The following is a 15,212-nucleotide window of genomic DNA, read 5'->3' as shown; positions in this document are numbered from 1 at the left end:
CTTCATCTATATTGCTCCGTGAAGCAGAACATTCATTTTTGTTGCTGTATAGAATTCCATTGCACGACCAGACCACGCTTTATGATTCTGTTGTACTGTCGAAGAACATTTGGGTTGTTTCCAGTTGGGGGCTATTGTAAACAGGACTGCTATGAACATTTTTGTATGTGACTTTGGGTGCACGTAGAAACACGTGTCTGCCGGGCGTATCCCTCTTGACAACACTTTTCCTCTGGAATCTATCTCACAGAACCCCCCCCCCCCCCCCCGGACAGAATAAGCCTGAATGTCCGAGGGTGTTTATTGTAACGTTAAAAAAAGGTGGGGTCGGATCACTTCTCGGCCCTTTGGCTAAGATCAAGTGTAAAAATAGTGGGGTCGGGGCGCCTGGGTGACTCAGTCCGTTAAGCGTCCGACTCTTGATTTCGGCTCGGGTCATGATCCCAGGGTCGTGGGATCAAGCCCCGAGTCAGGCTGTGCGCTGAGCGTGGAGCCTGCTTACGATATTCTCTCTTTCTCAGGGCGCCTGGGTGGCTCAGTCGGTGAAGCATCCGAGTTCGGCTCAGGTCGTGATCTCGTGGTTCGTGAGTTCGAGCCCCACGCTGGGCTCAGTGCTGACAGCTCGGAGCCTGGAGCTACTTCGGATTCTGTGTCTCCCCCTCTCTCTGCCCCTCCCCCACTCATGCTCCGTCTGTCTCTCTCTCTCTCTCTCTCTGTCTCTTAAAAATAATAAACATTAAAAAATTTTTTGAAAGGTATTGTCTCTGTCAAAAAAAAAATATATATATATATATAATCTAATGCTTAATCCTGACTTGGAATAGTCTGCAGCCAATAAAAAAGGAGGGTGAGCTGGCTGTGTGGGCTCTGATATGTCAGGCTGCCCACCTACCATCAAGTGGAAAAAAAAAAGGCATGTGGCAAAAATACCGATCCCACTTTTTAAGCCAACAAAAGGCCAAACAGAGCTTTATACATGGAGACTTGTGTGCATTAACTGTCTAGAAAGACTTTTCACATATGAGCCGGGGAAGGGAGTGCCATGGGGTGGGGACGGTGAGATTTGCCATACATCCTACGTGTCTCCAGTGTATCCACTTTTTTCCACCTTCATCGCCACTGTCCTATACTAAGCCACCATGACCTTTGGTGTCGACTCGGCGGGCCGCCCGTGGAAATGTTGGCCTCCAGAGGACCCTGTTGCAGCAGAGTCCGATTTTTAAAATAAAAATTTTCTTATTTTTTTAATGTTTATTTTTATTCTTTTTTTTAAATTTTTTTTCCACGTTTTATTTATTTTTGAGACAGAGAGAGACAGAGCATGAACGGGGGAGGGGCAGAGAGAGAGGGAGACACAGAATCGGAAGCAGGCTCCAGGCTCTGAGCCGTCAGCCCAGAGCCCGACGCGGGGCTCGAACTCACGGACGGCGAGATCGTGACCTGAGCTGAAGTCGGAGGCTTAACCGACTGAGCCACCCAGGCGCCCCTTTAATGTTTATTTTTGAGAGAGAGAGCGTGCGCACGCTCGAGTGGGGGAGGGGCAGAGAGAGAGGGGGAGCCGCAGAATCGGAGGCCGGCTCCAGGCTCCGAGCTGTGGGCACACAGCCCGACGCGGGGCTCGAACCCACGAGATCATGACCTGAGCTGAAGCCGGACACCGAACCGACCGAGCCACCCAGGCGCCCCGAAATAAGAAAGTTTAAAGTGAAAACAATACTTCACAAGTGAGCACAAACAGGCGCATTAAAATCTTTGAAAGCCGCGGCTAGCACGCTATCTCATTGTCTACCAAGCGGGTTGCAGGCAAGTGCTCCCCTGGGAACCGCTGCCCCACGGCGTCCCAGTGACCTGCCACGTGGCCGCGCCGGCAGGGCTTGAACCGCCACTGATCTGGGTCCTGGCAGAACACGAGAAGATCGAGGTCTGTGGGGAACTGCTCTGAGGCCGGCTTCCGGGCGCCTCCCGTACTACGGGCTGGGGGCTCAAACTCCAGAGATCTGATTTGTCACAGGTCCAGCGCTAGACGTCCCAGATCAAGGTGCCAGCCAGGTGGGCTCCTTCTGAGGGCTGGGGGGAGGGAGGGGGCCTGTGGCAGGCCTCTCCTTGGTTTGCAGATGGCAAAAAAAGCCCCGTGTGCTCACGGCTTCCTCCCTCCGTGCGCCCTGTCCGTGTCCTAGTCTCCTCACGAGGACAGCAGTCACGTTGGATTAGGAGCCACCCGTAGGATCTTGCTTCTGTGCAATCAGTTCTTTAGAGGCTCTGTCTCCAAATACAGTCACTAGGGGCTAGGACGTCAGCACACGAAGTGGGGTAGGGGGCGCAAAATTCAGCCCATAACGCCTCCCCATCTGCCCTGGGAGGCTGTCGGGAGAAATTCCTGGATTCTGATGCGGTAGGAGACCTTCCTACCACCTGTCACGGGACAGGGCTGCAGACCACAAAACCGCCTCGTTTGATGCTTATTTCAGTGGCATCCTTTTTGGTGATCTTCCTTTCGCTGTTTTTGTAAGTAATAAAGCGTCCAAATCGAAAAGTGGCTCACTGCGTCTTTACCAGCCAAATTAGCCCAGCCTTGGCCTTGGCTTTCCTGGAAAGTCTCGTGTGTGCTTGACGACAGACACTGGAATGTACTACAAAAACAAAAACACAGACCTTGCTAACAGAGGTGGGAGGAAGGGAACGCGAGTTCCACGTTCCTCTCCCCCACTGCATCCCGCGCCCAGTGCTCTTATGCCGGGATTACCCAGCCCTCCCCACCCCAGCTTTCGGATTCACTGCATTTGAACTTGCTTGATGTTTACAAAATAGGGGCGCCTGGCTGGCTCAGTCAGAGAAGCGTGCAACTTTTGATCTCAGGGTCAGGAGTTTGAGCCTCACGCTGGGTGTCGAGGTTACTTAAAAAAATAATAATAATAAATAAGGCGCCTGGGTGGCTCAGCCGGTCAAGCATCTGACTCTTGATTTTGGCTCAGCTCATGATATCCTAGTTTGTGAGTTCGAGCCCCACAGCAGGCTCCGTGCCGACAGTGTGGAGCCGGCTTGGGATTCTCTCTCCCCTTCTCTCTCTCTCCCCTGCCCCTCCCCTGCTCCCTCTCTCTCTCTCTCAAAAAATAAGTAAATAAGCTTAAAAAATAAAAGTAAGTAAATAAACTCCAATAAAGTGAAACAAAACATAAATTAACAAAAGATAAAATACAATTGTGGGTGCATATCTGTGCACATTGAAATATTCAGAAGAACTTTCTGCGCATGAAGTGATAAGGTACATGGAAGGGATCTGAACATGTCATAGGTATCTTCTACAACGGGCCCCAGAGAGCCGGTGAACCTGTCAAGTCGTGGGAAGGCTGGCCTCCCGACGCCCCAAACTGAGTCCACTCACAGCAGGAATCACTACTTTGCGCCCATTACTCTCTGCCGCTTCCCCAACAAGTAAGTTTAGCTACAGCGCCAAACCACAATGAGAGACCCGTCGGCACCCGTTCAGATGACGGTTGGCAAAAAACAAATACACAAAGCAACAGAAAATAAACAGTGTCGGCAGGGATGCGGAAGCCTTGGGCCCTGCTGGGGAGAATGGAAAATGGTGGCACCCCCTCTGGAGAACAGGAAGCCAGTCACAAAAGGACAAGTGCTATACTCTACTCTAGAGTAGTCATATTCATAGAGACAGAATGGAATGGTGGCTGCCGGGGGCTGGGGCACTGGGGAAAGCTGGGAAGTTAGTAGTTAAGGGGGACAGAGTTTCTGTTTGGGAAGATGAAAACGCTCTGTACGCTTAAAAATGCTTAAGATGGTCAACTTTATGTTATGTATGTTTTACTATATTAAAAAGTGGGAGAGGGGTGCCTGGGAGGCTCAGTTGGTTTAACGCGTCCAACTCTCGGTTTCCACCCAGCTCATGATCTTGCGGTTTGTGAGTTCGAGCCCCACATGGGGCTCGGAGCTGACAGTGGGGAGCCTGCTTGGGATTATCTCTCTCTCCCTTTCTCTGCCTCTCCCCTCCTACTCTCACTCCCTCAAAATAAATAAACATAGGGACACCTGGATGGCTCAGTGGGTTAAGCGGCTGACTTCGGCTCAGGTCATGATCTCGCATTCCGTGAGTTCGAGCCCCGCGTCGGGCTCTGTGCTGACAGCTCAGAGCCCGGAGCCTGCTTCCGATTCTGTGTGTGTGTCTCTCTCTGCACCTCCTTGCTTGCACTCTGTGTGTGTGTGTGTGTGTGTGTGTGTGACTCTCAAAAATAAATAAACTAGCATAAGAGACTCTTAAAAACCGAGAACAAACTGAGGGTTGATGGGGGGTGGGAGGGAGGGGAGGGTGGGTGATGGGTATTGAGGAGGGCACCTTTTGGGAGGAGCACTGGGTGTTGTATGGAAACCGATCTGACAATAAATTTCATATTAAAAAATAAATAAACTAAAAGAATTCAAACAGATAAATAAACTTAAAAATTAATTAAAAATTAATTAAAATTTTTTAATGTTTTTTTTTTCAACGTTTATTTTTATTTTTGGGACAGAGAGAGACAGAGCATGAACGGGGGAGGGGCAGAGAGAGAGGGAGACACAGAATTGGAAACAGGCTCCAGGCTCTGAGCCATCAGCCCAGAGCCCGACGTGGGGCTCGAACTCCGGGACCGCGAGATCGTGACCTGGCTGAAGTCGGACGCTTAACCGACTGCGCCACCCAGGCGCCCCTAATGTTTATTTTTGAGAGAGAGACAGACAGAGCATGAGCAGGGGGGCGGGGAGGCGGGAGCAGAGAGAGACAGAGACACAGCATCCAAAGCAGGCTCCAGGCTCCAAGCTGTCAGCACAGAGCCGGTTACGGGGCTCGAACTCACAAACTGCGAGATCATGACCTGAGCCGAAGTCGGATGCTTCACCGACTGAGCCACCCAGGCCCCCCCCACCCCGCCACCACCAAGAATTTTTAAAGTGGTAAAGTGCTCGCTTTGGCAGCACGTATGGAACGATCTAGAGACAGTCAGCTGAGCCCATGCACAACAGTGGCATGCAAAATTCAGGAAGCACTCCATGCCGGGGTTGTTGTTTTTTTTTAATGCAGAAGAGATATGAAGACTGGAATAAAAATGTTCTAGTATCCTACTACCTATCTCACCACAAAAAAAAAGGTATAAAAAATGATCTCTTCTAAAATAAACTTTATACTACACGCACGCGCGCGCACGCGCGCACACACACACACACACACACACAGAGTTTAGCTAAAGATTTGAGAGGCCCTGCTGCCTGGAGATGGAACTTAATAAAGACACCAGCTCCCTGGCGCCAGCTGCTCACCTGTTGAGAGTCAGAATGAGCTCATCCACCTTCGAGCTAATTGCCAAACTCCCCGTGGGAGGACAGTCTCCCGCCAGAGAAATGGACACACTGTGGGCACGTCATTTCCCTTTTCTCTCCTCTGTGTACAGCCCGAGGGAGAGGACACAGGGTCAAAAGCTGAGACACGCGCAGCCTTCCTGAATCCCCTCTTCATCCTCTCTGTCTCGCCCTGTCCCCGACCCATTGCACTTCCTCCGTGGAACCTTCTCGAACTCTTTCTGCCCCATAGCTGCTGCGGCAGTTATTTGTCCCAGATGTGTCTTTCGGTACGTCTGACTTACTACTTAATATCCTTAGCTGACTTTGTGTGGCTGTGCGTGTCTTCTCTCTCCAACTAGACGAGAATTTCCTCAGCGGTAGACGCTGATCCTTTGCCCCTTTTGAATCTCTTTAGCGCTCACATCAACGTCTAGTGTATAGTAAAGGGGCAGGCACATCCAGACAACGGAATACCATTCCATGCTAAAAACAAATGAGCTGTCAAGCCATGAGAAGATATGGAGGAAACCTAAATGCATGCAACTAAGTGAAAGAAACCAATCGGAAAAGGCTACGTACCGTATGAGTCCAACTATGTGACCGTTCTGGAAAACAGAAAACTATGGAGACAGTAGAAAGATCGGCGGTTGCCAGGGGCTCGGGGGGGCCCAGGGAGGGATAAATAGAGCACAGAGGATGTTTAGGGCAGTGAAACTACTCTGCGTGACACTGTCACGGTAGATACATGACATGACCTATAGGTCAAAACCCATAGAATGTAAAACACAAAGCGTGACTCCTAATGCAAACTACGGAGATCGGTTGGTGATAACGGACCAATACTGAACCAGTCTTCTAATGGGGGAAATTGGGGTATATGGGAACTCAATCCTGTCTGCCCAATTTTCCCGTCAACCACATCCACATCCTCCCTCAGTTATGAGGGAGCTGGAAAGGTTTATCCAGGCCTGACATTTTTTCTAATTGAGGTATAATTGACATATAACATTTTATTGGTTTCAGGTGGGCAACATAAGGATTCGATATTTGTATACACTGTGAAATGATGACCACAAGAAGTCTAGCCTCCCCCCCCCCCGCCCTTGCCCCCACATAAAGTTACATAATACACAATCCGATGTTGTTGACCATAGTTGCCACGCGGTACATTACAGCCCCGTGACTTATTTATTTTATGGCTGGAAGTTTGTACCTCTTGACCCCCCTTCTCCCACCCCAACCCCCTTCCCCTCCGGCAACCACCAATCTGTTCTCTGCATCTGTGAGCTTTGTTTTGTTTTGCTTGCTGATTTGTTTTGTTTCGTAGATTCCACATATAAGTGAAATCATATGGTATTTGTCTTTCTCTGTCTGACTTATTTTATTTTATCCTGTAGGTCCATCCATGTGGTGGCAAATGGCAAGAGCTCATTCTTTTTAATGACTGGGCTGTAGTTCTCGGTACGTATATGCCGCATCTTTTTTGTCCGTTCATCCATCGACGAATTGGTCGATTCCCTATCTTGGATATCGTAAACGATGCTGCGATGAACAGAGGGGGGTGCCTGTAGCTTTTCAAATTAGCGTTTTCATTTCCTTTGGATATATACCTAGCAATGGAATTACTCTATTTTTGACTTTTTGAAGAACCTCCGTTCTGCTTCCCACAGTGGCTGCACCAATTTACATTCCCACCAAGAATGCGTGAAAGTTCCCTTTTGTGCACACCCTTGCCAATACTTGTTAGTTCTTGTCTTTTTGAGTCTAGTCGTTCTGACAGGTGTGAAATGATATCTCATCGTGGTTTTGATTTGCATTTCCCTGATGATGAGCGACGTTGAGCACTTTTTCATGTGAGTGTTGGCCTTTTGTATGTCTTCTATGGAAAGGCATCGATTCGGGTTCTCTGCCCATTTTTTAATGGGACTGTTTGGTTTTTTGCTCTTGAGCTGTAGGAGTTCTTTGTATATTTTCGATATTAATACCTTATTGGATATATGATTTACAAATGTCTTCTCCCATTCCATAGGTGGCCTTTTAATTTTGCTGACGGTTTCCTTTGCTGTGCAGAAGCTTTTTGGTGTGATACAGTCCCACGTCTTTATTTTCGCCTGTGTTGCCCTTGCCTTTGGAGTCAGATCCAAAAAAAAAACAAAAAACAAAAAAAAAAACACATCGCCAAGAGTAATGTCAAGGAGCTTACCGTCTATGTTTTTCTTTTAGGAATTATATGAGTTTTGGTCTTCTATTCAAGCCCTTAGTCCATTTTTTTTTATTTTTCAATGTTTATTTATTTTTGAGACACAGACAGTGAGAGCCAGGGAGGAGCAGAGAGAGAGAGAGAGGGAGACACAGAATCCAAAACAGGCTCCAGGCTCTGAGTTGTCAGCACAGAGCCCGACGCGGGGCTTGAACCCACAAAGCACGAGATCACGACCTGAGCTGAAGTTGGACGCTTAACCGACTGAGCCACCCAGGTGCCCCTTAGTCCATTTTTTGAGTTGACTTTTGTGTGTGATGTAATACAGTGCTCCGGTCTCATTTTTCTGCATGTGGCTGCCCAGTTTTCCCACCACTATTTATTGAACAGACTGTCCTTTCTCCATTGTATATTCTCGCCTCATTTGCCGTAAATTATGTAGCCATGTGTGCATGGGTCTATTTCTGGGCTCTCTATTCTCTTCCATTTGATCTATGTGTCTGTTTTTATGCCCATACCATACCGTTTTGATTACTATGGCTTTGTAGTATAGCTTGAAATCAGGGAGTGTGATGCCTCCAACTTTGTTCTGCTTTCTCAGATTGCTTTGGCTATTCAGGGTCTTTTGTGGTTCCATACAAATTTTAAGATTTCTGAAAAACAAAAAATGCTGCTAGAATTTTGGTAAGGATTGCATTGAATCTATAGATTGCTTTGGGCACGGACCTGACACTTTTCAAAACGCAGTAAAACATAGTTGGGAGTAAATTAAAGTTTCTCCCTGAAGCCAAAGAAGAAAAATTAGAAGATGAGTCAGCATTTATCTGTGAGCTAAAATTTACTCAGAAAGTTGTGCTTCTTTACATTTTGCCCTAATTAGTGTATTGCATTCTGTATTGAAATCGCGCGTAATTTTTACAGAGAATCAAAGTGTCCTTATTTACATCCGAAATCCCCTATCGAGGCCTTCTCCAGCTCTGACCTCTGAAGGGAAGGAACAGGCCACATATCGCTTCTTCCATAGGACTCGGGAAAGGAGTTAAAACCCAAACGTCTGCGGCATCTGGCAAGCCCAGTCGGTAGAGCATGCGACTCTTGATCTCGGGGCTGTGAGTTCAAGCCCCACGTTGGGCACGAAGCCCACTTAAAACAAACAAGCGAACGAAAACATGTCTCCCATTGTAGCAGTTGTATTACCTGCCTACCAAACGGCTTCTGGAAAGACAGTAGTCAGGGAAGTGCAGAAAGAGACACAAAGCCTCTGAGGTCAACAGGTATTTGTCAAGAAAGTGCTAGGCCCAAAGGCAGTGGCCCGTGTCAATGTCCGCTGCCTTCCTGCCTCTCCAAACCCACGATGCAGCGTGCAAACAGGTTGAAAGCCCTCCTGGATGTCCCAAGAGCCCAGCCTTCACTATATTTTGCATGTGCAGCCAGCGGCACTACCGTTATCTTGTAGGCGTTGGGGGCTCCGGACCTCAGGGTGCCAGTGTGTGGGAAGGAGAGGCAAATTGGTGCCTCCAGCCAGTGGTCCTGACACTCGGTTTTGCGTGGGACCTTCCCACGGTTCCTGGCTCCTAGGTGACTGCGTTTCTCAGCTTCACACCACACCACGGCTCCCTCTCGCATTTATCATTCTTTACCCGCCCCCCGTGCCAGCCTCTGATGAGAGGCTGGAAAACCGGCCCTGGGAGGGAGCCAATTACTTACGTGGGGGACCCAGAGGCCAAGCGATGGCTTGGTAACGATCTCTGTGCACCGTGAGGGTTATTATCGCGGGCCATGGTGACCAGCAGCGTCTCAGGTCAGGTTCCCTGGAATCAGAGCCCTAGACACGGATTCTCGTGCTAGTGGATTACTGAGGGAGGGCTCTCGGGAGTAAAAGGTCGAGGCAGGAAGGAAACAGACTCGGGCAGGAGAAGAAGCTATAAGTGAAGATGGAGGTTTAGCCTCAGCCTGACCCCCCGGTGGAAGGCGGGGTGGGGGGGATCACAGAGTCTTTTATCCACATACATGACGGAGGGGGTCAGGAGTTTATATCCCCCCGTGTCGGTCAGTCCTTTACTACGGGCCACCCCCACTGGGGGCAGGGAGGCACATAAACCCCAAGCCGTCGGCTGTGGGCCAGGCCGTCCCGCGGGCAGAGAGCAGTTCCCGAGAGCAGACTGAAACGGTGAACCGCTCGGCCGGGGATGAGCTCTGTGGTCGGCGCGGGGAATCTGGCCGGACGCCGCAGCGTCCATAAAGGGCTGCCCGCTGATCCAACGGCAAGAGAGAAGGAGGACAGACACAAGGAAAAGCCTCTCGAGGAGGCTGGACGCTCTGGAGCTCCTCGTAGCCGCCAGCCGCCAGAACAGGCAGACAGGGAACGGCCTCAACCTCACTGGATCCTTCTAGGCAGGCCCAGCAGGTGCCTTCGGAAAAGACCCAATCTAAGAACCACCACGTGTGCCGCCCGGTGCTGTCCCTCCAGCTGGGGCAGACCCGGTGTTAGAAGGCAGGAGACCAATCTGGATGCCAGCAGATGAGCGCGTTTGTAAACCTCGGCATACGTCAGAATCACCCTGGCTGCTACGCTACAGAACCTAGGGCCTCATCCCGAACCTACTGAATCAGGACCCAGGACAGAGAGGCAGGTGACAATCTACACACGGAACAAGCTCCCCAGGTGTTCTGACACCGGCGGTCCACAGGTCATTCAGACAAAAGAGCAGAGGCCACGTTCAAGGCCCAGCTCTTGCACTTCCTACCGGTGCGACCTCAGAAAAGTGAAGCAACCTCCCTTGGCCTCAGTTTTTCTCAAATCTGAACGAAAAATAACAGGGGTGCCTGGGTGACTCAATCGGGTGAGCGCCCAACTCTTGATTTCCGCTCACGACATGATCTCGCGAACCGTGAGATCCAGCCCCGAGTTGGGCTCTGCGGTGACAGCAAGGAGCCTGCTTGGGGTTCTCTCTTTCCCTCTCTCTCTGCCCCTCCCCTGCTCATGCTCTCTCTCTCTCTCAATAAATACACAAACTTTAAAAAATTAAAATAAAATAATTATAATAATAATTGTTCCTTGGGGCGCCTGGGTGGCGCAGTCGGTTAAGCGTCCGACTTCAGCCAGGTCACGATCTCGCGGTCCGGGAGTTCGAGCCCCGCGTCGGGCTCTGGGCTGATGGCTCGGAGCCTGGAGCCTGTTTCCGATTCTGCGTCTCCCTCTCTCTCTGACCCTCCCCCGTTCATGCTCTGTCTCTCTCTGTCCCAAAAATAAATAAACGTTGGAAAAAAAATTAAAAAAAAAATAATAATTGTTCCTCTTAAGATTTTATGAAGTTTAGGGGCGTCTGAGTGGCTCAGTCAGTTAGGCATCCAACTTGTAATCTCAGCTCCGGTCTTGATCTCAAGGTGGTGAGTTCAAGCCCCATGTTGGGCTCCAAGCTGGATATAAAGGGTACTAAAAAAAAAAAAAAAAAGATTTTGTAAAGTTTAAATTGCTATGCACACCTAGCATATATATATATTTTTTTTTAATATATGAAATTTATTGCCAAATTGGTTTCCATCATATATATTTTTTTTAACTATATGTAGGTATATCTTACATATATACACATATATAATGTAATATATATTACATACATACATGATATATCATCAGAGAGCATATATAATATGTATACATTATGTATGTAATACATCTATATATAATGAATATGTGATATATATGCAATACATCTGATCTCCCGATTACAGAGATTATGCGCTATGCGATATATATGTGTATATTAGACAGAGGTCAAGTAGACCAAACTATTATGGGTGGCCACTTGTAGGGAGAGAAATGAGGGGGTGGGGTAAAAAGGGTAGAGAATGGCCTGGAAGAGGCGTTCACTTTTTCCTCTGCCTATTAAATTTTAAGTTTTTACAAAGAGAATATATTAAAGCTCTGCATATATAAAATGTATTGCCTCAAAACCAAAAAGGCTAAATGGAACCATCTAGATAAGGTGCCTGGCACACAGTAAGTACTCAGTGGTAGCTGTCAGTATTATTATCATCATCCACAAACATTTGTTGAGTGTCTATTATGTGCAAGCCATCATACCGAAGCTCCATAGGGAGGCAGAGAAGCACAAAACAAAGTCCCTGCTCTTACGTGCACAAAAACCCCCCAAACGCCCAATGGCAGTGTTTACTTTGGGTCCAATGAGTGCTATAGAAAATAAAGCCTTTAAGGAGTTGAAATGAGAGAGAGATCATTTCCAGCTGGCCTCTTCAGGGGAGGTGGGGCTTGTGCGAGGCATTGAGGAAAAGGGAAGATTTCAATAGGCAGAGAAAGGGGGAGAGAACATTCCAGTGGCAGAAAAGAGCTTGGTTCAAAGGGCAAAGGGACTCCGTAGGCATGCGCAGATGCTGAGGGGACATTTGGCTTGGCTCCCCGGGTCTGCAGGAGCCAACCCCGCCGGATCCGAGGCAGGCAAAGGCTCCCCTCCCTCAACTGAAATAACACAATCTCTAGCCCCAGCCCTTCCGGTGCCTGGAAGGGGGCCAAGATCGACTTTCTGTAACAATTCTTGACCCTTGTGGGCTGAGCCTAGAACGGGAAGCAAAGTAGCCACGGCGATGAAAAGCATTTAAAAAGGGGATCCTCTCCCTTCCCCGCTGGGGCCCAAGGGTCCGCAGGGCACACGCGGGGAGTTCCGGGCGCAGGGTGGAGCGCGCGTGGTAGCGTGGGTCCGGGCGCAATACGTGCGTGTGCGTGCTGCTACGTGTAGCATGTGTGGAGACCGACGCGTGAGCGTGCACGTTGTAACGACATGTGGTATTTCCTGTGATTGTGTGCTGTGATATACTGGCTGGAGTTATGAGTTCAGTGTGTGCTAACCACATTCCTGGAGGCTAATCTCTGTGAGAGACCAAGAAGGGGGCAGAGGGAAGCAAGGAGCCAGCGAGGCATCTATCCACAGAGCACGTCTCCGCCTTCCGTGGGCGGGGCTAGAGCCCGGGGGGGGGCGGGGGGGCCGGGGGGGGGTGGTGGGTAGCCGGCCGAGGTTGCGTGGAAATGTTCCCGCAAGGCATTGAAGTGATCAGGCCTGCAACTGGCGGCGTGTGGGTTCTCCGCGGGCCCCGGAGTCGCCTCGTCATCAGCAAAAGTGCCGCACGGTGGGTGTGCGCTTGGCCCTGCCTGTAAAGCACCCCGACGTCTCCCTAGATCTGGTGCCTGTGTGCGTGTGTATACACAGCGTGTCTAGAGAGACTGGAGGTAAACACTTTTTTAAAAAGTGAGAGCTTGATTAGCCGAACACCACAAGGCCCTGGGAAATTGAATTTAAAGGAAAAATTGGGATAATTGGAACAGCGTATACTATCGAGAATGTTAAACACACACGTCAGCTGAGCACACAGAGTTTATGGCGAGCCCTGATTAAAATGAAGTTTCTGATAATCAAAGTTTTAATGGCAGAGGCTCATTTGAATCTCTTCTGTCTCAAAGGGAGATTAGATATCGTGTGCACAGAATATCTTGTGATAGTTTCCATTCTTCCCGTTGGGTCACATGCATGCTCCGTATGTATTTATTTCATAAAAAGTAACCTACCCTTTGGTCTGCCCCCAAATAGCCAAAACAGGACTTGCCACAGATGTGTTTATCAGATTGCTCTGCAAATGTAAGGAGAGGAAAAGTCTGCCTATCGCCTCAGTGATTTCAAAATCAAAGCCATCCCAGGCACACCAGAAGCCTCAAGCGGCCAAGAGATAGGCCGAGTTTATAAACTTCCATAATATGTTTATTGCAAGGATGGCAGTTACCCAATATCCCTGCCCTCCTGGGTCTGAGATCAGAATATTTCCACAGAAAGAAATCTGTGTTTGACTGCATTTAACTGGTCATAATTCCAGATGTCTGGAATGTTCCAACACCAGGCGCAGGGTTGGGGAGGAGGAAGAAAGGAAGCTGACGATCACTCTGTTACAGCTTTGTCGTCGTCGTCGTCGTCGTCGTCGTGTGTGATGGCATGTGGCTGCTGGTGCCTCGTCCTGTCCCCCGTGGCCAGGTGTCGGGGAGCATGGTTGTTTTCAGGGAAAATGGCAGCCTTTTCTGTTCACCTCTGGAAACGCGACACGTCACATCAGAAATGTAATTTCTTTTTCTTTTTAATGTTTATTTATTTTTCGGGTGGGGGGGGCAGAGAGAGAGAGAGAGAGAGACAGAAGATCCGAAGCAGGCCCCGTGCTAACAGCAGACAACCCAATGCGGGGCTCGAACCCACGAACCGTGAGATGATGACCGCCTGAGCCACCCAGGCGCCCCCCCCCCCCGAGATGTCATTCCTTAATGAAATGACTACAGCGTGCGTAATTTATGCCAGAACAGAAACAGCTGACATGGCAGAAGGGACACTTGTCCCTGTGGTTGCAGGAGCACATGTGGGCCACATCGCTCAGGACTGAATCAGGCCAGCATTACGGGGGCAGCCGGCTAGGAGAATTGCCTCCTCACGCGCTCCTGTAAAGTGTTAAGGTTATTTACGGCGTGCGTCCACGCCGGCCCATTCTACCCGGGGTTGTTGGAACACAAATTTGTGTGAGCCCAGCCGGTTGTCCCGGACTCCTTCCCGAGCACGAACAAGAAAGGCAGGGTAGTTCTGCAGAACCACCGGGAGGATTTATTCTGCCCTTTCCTCTGGGGCTCTTCTGGCAAACATTAAACATCACAACACCCCATTAAAGGAAGGTGAAGTTACTCATTTCACGGGCAGAAAGACTGATGCGGAGGGTTTGCCTCCGCGGCAAGTTATAGCCAACGGCACAGATTCCGCACCCCCTCCCCCCACCCCAGCAAACTGTGAGATGTGGTGACAAGGGTATGGCATGGCCAAAGAGGTCACGGTTTCTTCTGATCGTTGCGGGGCGGGGGTGGGGTGTTAAAGTCTGAAGCCTTTACCCTTTTCTCACCACTGGGCCAACGGGAAGACTTTCTCCACTGGTCTCTATGCCAGAAAGTCTCCAAAGCCGGGTAACACACACCCTACGTGATACACCAGACACTCCTCTGAGCGGTAGGGTTGATGGGTTGTATTGGCGTCCCACCAAAATTGGTATGTTGAAGCCGTAAGCCCCAGTACCTCTGAACGTGACCTTACTTGAAGATGGGATGTTTACAGAGGTCACGGAGTTAAAAATGAGGCCATTACGGTGGGACTAGTGTCCTTATAAAAGAGGGACATTTGGACACAGACAGACGTAGAGGAAAGACCACATGAAAACACACAGGAAAAAGACCGGCCAGGGAGAGAGGCCTTGAACAGAGGCCCCCTTGGGGCCCTCGGAAGGAATCCACCCTGCCGGCACCTTGATCTCGGACTTCTGGCCTCCAGAACCGGGCGACGGCACGCCTCTGTTGTTTAAGCTACGCAGCGCGTGGTGCTTTGTCACAGCAGCCCTAGGAAGCTAATACAGGTACGAAGAAAATGCCAGAACTTTCATTTCTGTCACTATGGTGGTTTGGCTTCTTGATCCTAATTCACGGCTCACGTGGAATGGAAATAACACCGCTGACCACATGACTTTGTGGTGTCTCCCGCTGTAGGTCCTAGGTGGCTATAGTCACATCAGCCCGGGCTCCAGACCTGCCCCAAATCTGTCGCCTGGAGCTCCTGATCAAGAGGAACAAGCAGGGGCGCCTGGGTGGCTCAGTCCG

Source organism: Prionailurus bengalensis, chromosome X, assembly GCF_016509475.1.
Source record: "Prionailurus bengalensis isolate Pbe53 chromosome X, Fcat_Pben_1.1_paternal_pri, whole genome shotgun sequence".
Lineage (NCBI taxonomy): Eukaryota > Metazoa > Chordata > Mammalia > Carnivora > Felidae > Prionailurus > Prionailurus bengalensis.
This window is presented reverse-complemented; position numbering follows the sequence as displayed.